The following is a 7,034-nucleotide window of genomic DNA, read 5'->3' on the forward strand; positions in this document are numbered from 1 at the left end:
ATGTACATATCTGATCACCCACCTCTCAACCCCTACAAACCCTAGACTGGGAGTAACTTCAGCACAGGGATCTTGTCTATACTAAGACTTTGTTCACTCCCAATAGGCTGGTGTAGTTCCTGGTGCACCATATGTGCTCATAAGTGCTTGAATAGCAGATGCACAAGTGGATGCTAGAATGGAACTGACCTGGGATACGTGTACAGCTCGCTTTCCAAATAAGAACAGGAATCTGGCAAACTGCCATTGGTAGAAAGAGCAAACCTATCAATGGTTATATAATCAGCCCAACCAGGAGATGAGATTTCTGGAGCATTCCAGAGAAATGGTGGTGATGTAGGTTGGAGTGTTGGATAAAGAAATCTTTGAACGCACAAAAAGGCCTTTGGAGTAAATGAATGTTAAAGGCAGTTTCCATGCAGCAGAAAAATACAGTTATCTCCCTCATAGCTATTAAATTCATTTAATTCATGCATGCATCATTCATTCATTCATTCATAGCTCTTTATTGAGCAGTGACTGTATGCCAGGTTCTCTACTAGATGCTGGAGATCACAGGTGAGTCAGTCACTGCCTATAAAGGGAAGAAAAACCTGCAAGCTTACTATTAGGTTAATCTAACTTGATTATTGAGAATCAGGAAATGTCTGTACCATTTCGCCTACTCTTGGTGTCTCTGGTATCAGCATTTTGTTTAGATGAAACATTTCTAAATAGTCCCCAGATCACTGCCAAATTTCTTCCTTTATGTATTCCATCAAATTTGTAAGCAGGTAATTACACTAACCACACAAAGAGAGAAATTTTAAGTAAAAGTTATTCTCCATCCAAGAAGACAAAATATGTATGTATGAATCTCTCCAGAAAAGGCTTCTAACTTGCCATTGGGAAACATTCAGAACATTGAGAATCTTGGTCGGCATTCTTTCTGCTTGGTTGTTAAGTAGGTCATCAGGAGGGAAGTGTTATGGTGATAAAATGTGACCTGTTTTATAACCTTAGTGTCTGTTACCGTCAAAAGTTCCTTTGCCACTTTGGGGATCTATTTTCTTTAAGTATTTAAGTGTCCTGGAAACCAGAATTCACTGAACAAACTTCCGTGTACTTGCTTTTCCACTTTCCTAAGTGTTAATCACAACCATTCTGGTTGGTAATGGTCCGAGGGAGAATTGGCAACTTCCTCCCGTATGCCCTTCCCCTGGGTACCTCGCCATACACGCCCCTCTCTCTCCATACAGCTGTGTGCGGCATACATCTCGTTGCATTTAATCACTTGATTGTGCATCCGTCTGTCTTCCTTGACGATGAACTTGTGGAGTGAAGAGAGGGTGCCTGTTCATCTTGACATCTCAGACCCCTCATTCACTGCATAGCACATTTTGAAGATTTTATGTTTACGAAATAAACTAATGAGTGAGGGTCTGATCTTTGGCGATTTTCCAAATTATTTCACTAAATGTATATGCTTTAGGCTACATATGCTTTGCTTTGCTTTTGCTCCTACTGAATTCTCTGATTCTAAATTGACTTGGAGGGACTTTGAAGCATCGGGTTGATAAAATGTCCACAGAGATTCTGGACGTTGATGCTGTAATCGTGAGGAAAGACACACTAACAAAAGCAGACACAGCCCCCCAGAGAGAGCGCACACGTGTGACGTCAGCCCTCTGGGAATCCCACTGCCCGCTCGAGGAGGAAGTCTGTCTTTGAAAATTGGTGTGACTCTTGGGCGCTCAGCTGTCACGTTTTTCTCACATTTATTCTGAATGAGCACAATCCATCCATCAGTGCTTAAAGAGTTTTCCAACAGTACATTGACCTTGAATGCGGCACATTGATTTTCAGTAACGCACCACAAATAGGGTCGTTACTGAGTCACCCAACAGTGAATGTGATTGGGAACACATTTCTGAAATTCCAATAGGATGCCACCTGCCCTGGATGATGGATCAGCCTCCTGTAAACCATCAATCCTTGCCAGGGTCTTGAAAAGGGTGACACCTGTATGAAATTTATCATTATGTACACCACCAGGCAAAGCATAAGACCGTAAGTGGGCTTTTCCACGACGGTGGGGCCTCTCGGGTAAATGGCCTGTTTTGTTTGCAGAGGCATTATTTACTGAAATGCTTTCCTGAGAAGGAACCACTGGTGATGGTGACAAAGATGTAAGCACTATGGGGAATTACATCTGCAGCAAAGATTGAGCGATAGATAAAAAGCCTATGTCTTAAGCTGTTAGAGGTTAACGCCCAATCAATTAAGGTGATTGTTTCTTAGATTGCATTGGACAAATGTACACACACAAAGGGGACATTAGTACAACCAGAAAAGAAGAACAAAGAGAAATTAACTGATGCTAAACTGCAAATCAAACTGGAAAATGATTTTATGTTCTTTTGAAATGCTAAATTATCTTAATGAAGAGTTTTCTTCCAAAACGAAAACTCCTATATACTTTTTTTTTTTTAACTTTAGTGCAAGAAACCTTAAAATAAAATAAAAGGTATTATCAAGAACTGGATAATTGTAGGCACTGTGCTGATTTTGCAAAAGTATAGATTTTGGAATCTACGTTTATTTTTTTTTCTTGAAAAATGATAGTGTGTCTTATTACTCTCAGTAATGCTAGTTGTCATTTATTATCTGCTCTGTGTAGTCACCACCCCAGGTACATTACAGGCATTACACTAACTTCCAGATAACCTCACTATGTGGATTTGATCTTCTCCCCATTTTACAGATGAGGAAACAAGAGTCTGAGGCCTTGAGGAAGTCGTTCAGTCTTATGCAGTTATCAGTAACAGAACTGAGATTGGAAATCTGGTCTTTTCTTTCTGACTTCAACCTCCACATCCCCTCCACTATGGCCTGCTGTCACTCATATAGCATGAGCAGTTAAGTCTTGGGCATTTAAATATATCACCCTATTCCAGTACTGCCCACCTTAAGAGCAGGAAGTTAGAGCAGATTGCATCCTGACCCTTCGTCCAAAAGGGCTAACATGTTGCTGGGCATAGTTTGCAAAGGTGCTCCTTTGGGAGCTGCTAAGCTCATGATTATCCTTCCCTAATTATAAGCTGCTTGAGAGAGGGCAAGTGTTTGGAGGGGTCTGAGTGTTATAATTGATGCTTGTTAAATGCACACCTCAACCCACCAGCCATGTCTTCTTGCTTCAGATGCTCTGGATGTACATGACTCCCCTCTAGACCCAGGGGCTGCGAGCCAGCCAGGCAGCCCTGCAGTGATGATAGGTGAGGGCTACCACAGGCCAAAACTCAGCCCAAGCTACTCACAGAAAGGTTTGGAAAATGCTCACCTCGCTCCTTGTGATAATTAAACCCTGCGTTGGTGGGGGATTCAATGTCTGCAGCCCAAGTGAGCTTGGGGAGATCCTACTTGTTCCTGGGTGTCTTCTCTGCCTGGCTCAGTTTCTGAAGCAGGCACAGCAGTCTGGTTCCAAACTAAAGCATCATGCATTCATTCATGCATTCATTCATCTTAATCCCCACTTCCCTTCCACAATCGCGTTTGGGTTTCCCGAGCTCCCTGCATGCCTCTGAACTGTGAGGTTGTATACAGGCGACGTCTTCTTTGTGTTTTATTTTGAGCTCCTAGTATCAAGCTTTGTGTGTCTGGATGACCCTTGATGCATGTTCGTTGGAAGGCAGAGAAAGTAACAGAGATACCCAACCATGGTCTAGAGCGTTTGCCTGCTCCCGTTCTTCCACCTCAGAGAGGCTGCAAGACCATGTGTCATAATCAAGGCAAAGGTTGTGGCTTCTCCGTGATGGTGACATGAGTACAGAGAGAACTTTCCTGCATTTACAGGCTCACAGGGAGAACAGGGCAGATATCAAGAGGGGCCATCCCTGTGCCTTGCATACAGTAGAAATTTAACAAGTGTCCATTGAAAAACACAACCATTTGTTAAATAAATGGATGAATAAACATCTATCGAATGAATAAATATCTGCAGAGTGAATGGATGCTGTAAATAGCAAAATATTTGCTGAATGAACAGACGATGGCTATTTGGTGAATGACATGACTTGGCCGGGTTAAGTTTCTCACAGTGCTAAGAATTCAAACTGAAACCATACAGCAGACAACTTTGAATCTAAACTCGTCCACATACTGTGTTCAAAGTGCTCGGAGAGCTAAACTTCCCAGCTACACAATGATGGAATTGCCTGCATAGAAATCTGTCCTCAAAATTCCTAAAACTTCCCAACAATTCTAGTTTCTGGGTCTAAAGATAAACCTCCTACTCATTTTTGTTATTCATTTTCTCATTTTTGAATGACGAGAAAAATGGTGTCCTGGGTGGTGGGCATACTGTGTGTGTGTTCAAGGAATGAATGGGGCTTCATAAACTTCTATCCTGGGAGCTATCAGTATTCACCAAGGAAACCGAGCACATGACAAATGTGATTAGAAACGACTGTCAAATAATGACAAATAAGTTCTAATCAAAACAGACACAATCTTAACAATTACTTGAAATGCAGATATTTATCAAACAGAGTGAGATTAAAAATGACCATGTTGCATTAAAGAAATCGAACTGATGGAATTTTAAATATGCAGTTTTCTGCTCACGCCTTCTTCCTCAGCAGGCTCCTTGCAGCGAAACGGGGTGGGAGTGAATTTAAACAAAGAGAGTTCTAACGTGCCCTGAAGTATTCGCATTTTTGACCAATGTTATCTCCAGCGTTCAACACTGCAGAAAAATGAGACCACAGTGTAGAGGAGAGTGGGACAGATGACAGCCTCTCAGACTCCTATTGTGAGAAACAATGGAGAGATATACAAACAGCTGAATATGCTCTGCGTGGGTGAGAGGTGCTACTGGGCCCCTTGGAAACTCGTGGAAGGGAAAGGGGCGTGTGTTATTAACGAAAACGTCCAGATTGATCAATGCAAACATAACTAACCAGACATTGATGATTAGCAACACTTACTCTTTCTCCCCCTACCAATTCATTAATTATCTATCCTCATCTTAGGGACTTTAGAGAAATTCTATGACCCAGCTACACGGCACCAGAATATTCAATAAAAAATTCACCAATTGTTTAGCTTCCTATAGAAGTGGTGATCATATTTTAAAATATTGTCACTAATAATAATAATAATCAGGATATATATATTCCTTTATTATAATTGCCACCATGAGTTCTAACTTAATATGAAAAAAATCTTTAAAAAGCTCTAAAGTAATTAAATAGAATTGCTATCACCTACCATTTAGTGAATTATGTCTACATGCCAGGTCCTGAGTTAAACACTTTCTGGAGCCTGAAGCTTATATAAACTAGGGATTTTCTTTAAGAAAAATACTACAACATGATAAATACAAATTAGGTATGAAACCGAATATTCAGAATGAAAAGATTACAAATCACAAGTTTTAACACATTTTCAAATACTACAAGCATTCATTACTCCCAGGGTCTTGGAAGGGGCCTGTGCAAGAGAAAGGCCTCAAGGCTTAAGCCTCATGAGCTTCCAACGGGTACTTGTGACACTGTTTGAGATCATGTTATTTAATCCATTCCACAGTCCTACAAAAGAGATGTGACAGTTTTTGTCATACTAGAGGTTAAGAGGCTATGGCTCAAAGAGGTTAAATTTCTGAGCCAAGGACACAGTCAGGATTTGAACTCGGCTCTGAGACCAAAGGCGATGCTCCTGATTGTTGTATGATCCTGCCTCAGCGTGAGTCTGCGTCTGCATGACCCCTCTAGCCGAAAGTCCAACAGCACATACCACGTGATTCTAGGAATTTCAGGACTGAGTACACGGTGGTCCATATCCTAACAGTTCTCATGCTCAATTAAAAGATTGGGAGTGAGGAAGAAAGGAAAGGAGGGAAGGAATAAAGAAAGGAGGGAGGGAGGGAGGGAGGGGGGAAAATAATCAGGCCAACTCCCATTCTTTGATCATTAGCCTGTGTCAGGTAACAATGTCACGGACCATGGACAGACATCTTTTTCAACTTTTTGGGAGAATCACTGACAGGATGTCTCAGTAGTTGAGAGCTGCATCCTGCCTATGTTGACAATACCTCATGTTTCTTTCTGGAAGAATCCATGGTCTATCCTTGAATACCTTCACCACCCAGGGGCCTCAGTTTGCACGCTGTGGCCAGAACCCACTCCTGTCTCTCTTAGATATTAACATTTGGTCAATCATACCCATCTTCCTTCAGAATAAGAAACAAGATGTCAGACTTTGGACCAGTATCTTAGGAAATTACTTTTTCCCCATCTCTCTTCCAGCCCTCATTTAGTTCATCTAACATCAACATCATGTTTATCATCTAAAGTCTAAAATGCCTTAATTTACAGAGTTTTTCTTAGAATGAAAGACTCCAGATTTGTGAAGTCCCCCGCCCCAGCTCCTCAAGTAGGATATGTGGTATCTTTATAGAAAAAGAGGAAAATCATCTTATCCTTAACTGTTCTGAAGAAAAACAAAAAGAAAGAAAGAAACAGGTGGGAAACGAGGACACTGTGAACAGAATGTGGGTGGCTGAGTTTTTCAGTGAAGCAAGGTTTTCTGCCCCAGCATGTTCCATGGCCCATGGTACTGACTCATGATGAAAGGGAAGGGAGCCCTTATCAGGGGGGAGGCTTCTTGTCTTGCAAAAGTATAGGTCTTGGTTTGGCCAAAGGCAAAAAGTCTAGTCCAAAGAGAGGTGAAGAGCCCTCTTTCTCTACCTCAAGCCAACTCTGACTCTCTTCTTACTTCAAGTCCTTATGTGCTCACATTGGAGACGATGCGCTAGATAGGCTTAGATTATGACATCAACAATGACATCTTAGAGGTCTTCTGATGCTACGTTCCTGAACTTCTGTATGTGACTTGGTACCATTTGACCCTTCTTGACTTAGCTGACCATAAAGATGTGGTCTCAAATCCACCAGACCTACCGAGCCCATCTAGAACTTTTGTAGCTCAGCCTCTTACCAACTAGAAGGATGGTACCCATCCTAAGTCTCCCTATACCAGACGGGGCTATGTTAATT

The sequence above is a fragment of the Stenella coeruleoalba genome (assembly GCF_951394435.1).
Source record: "Stenella coeruleoalba genome assembly, chromosome: 20".
Lineage (NCBI taxonomy): Eukaryota > Metazoa > Chordata > Mammalia > Artiodactyla > Delphinidae > Stenella > Stenella coeruleoalba.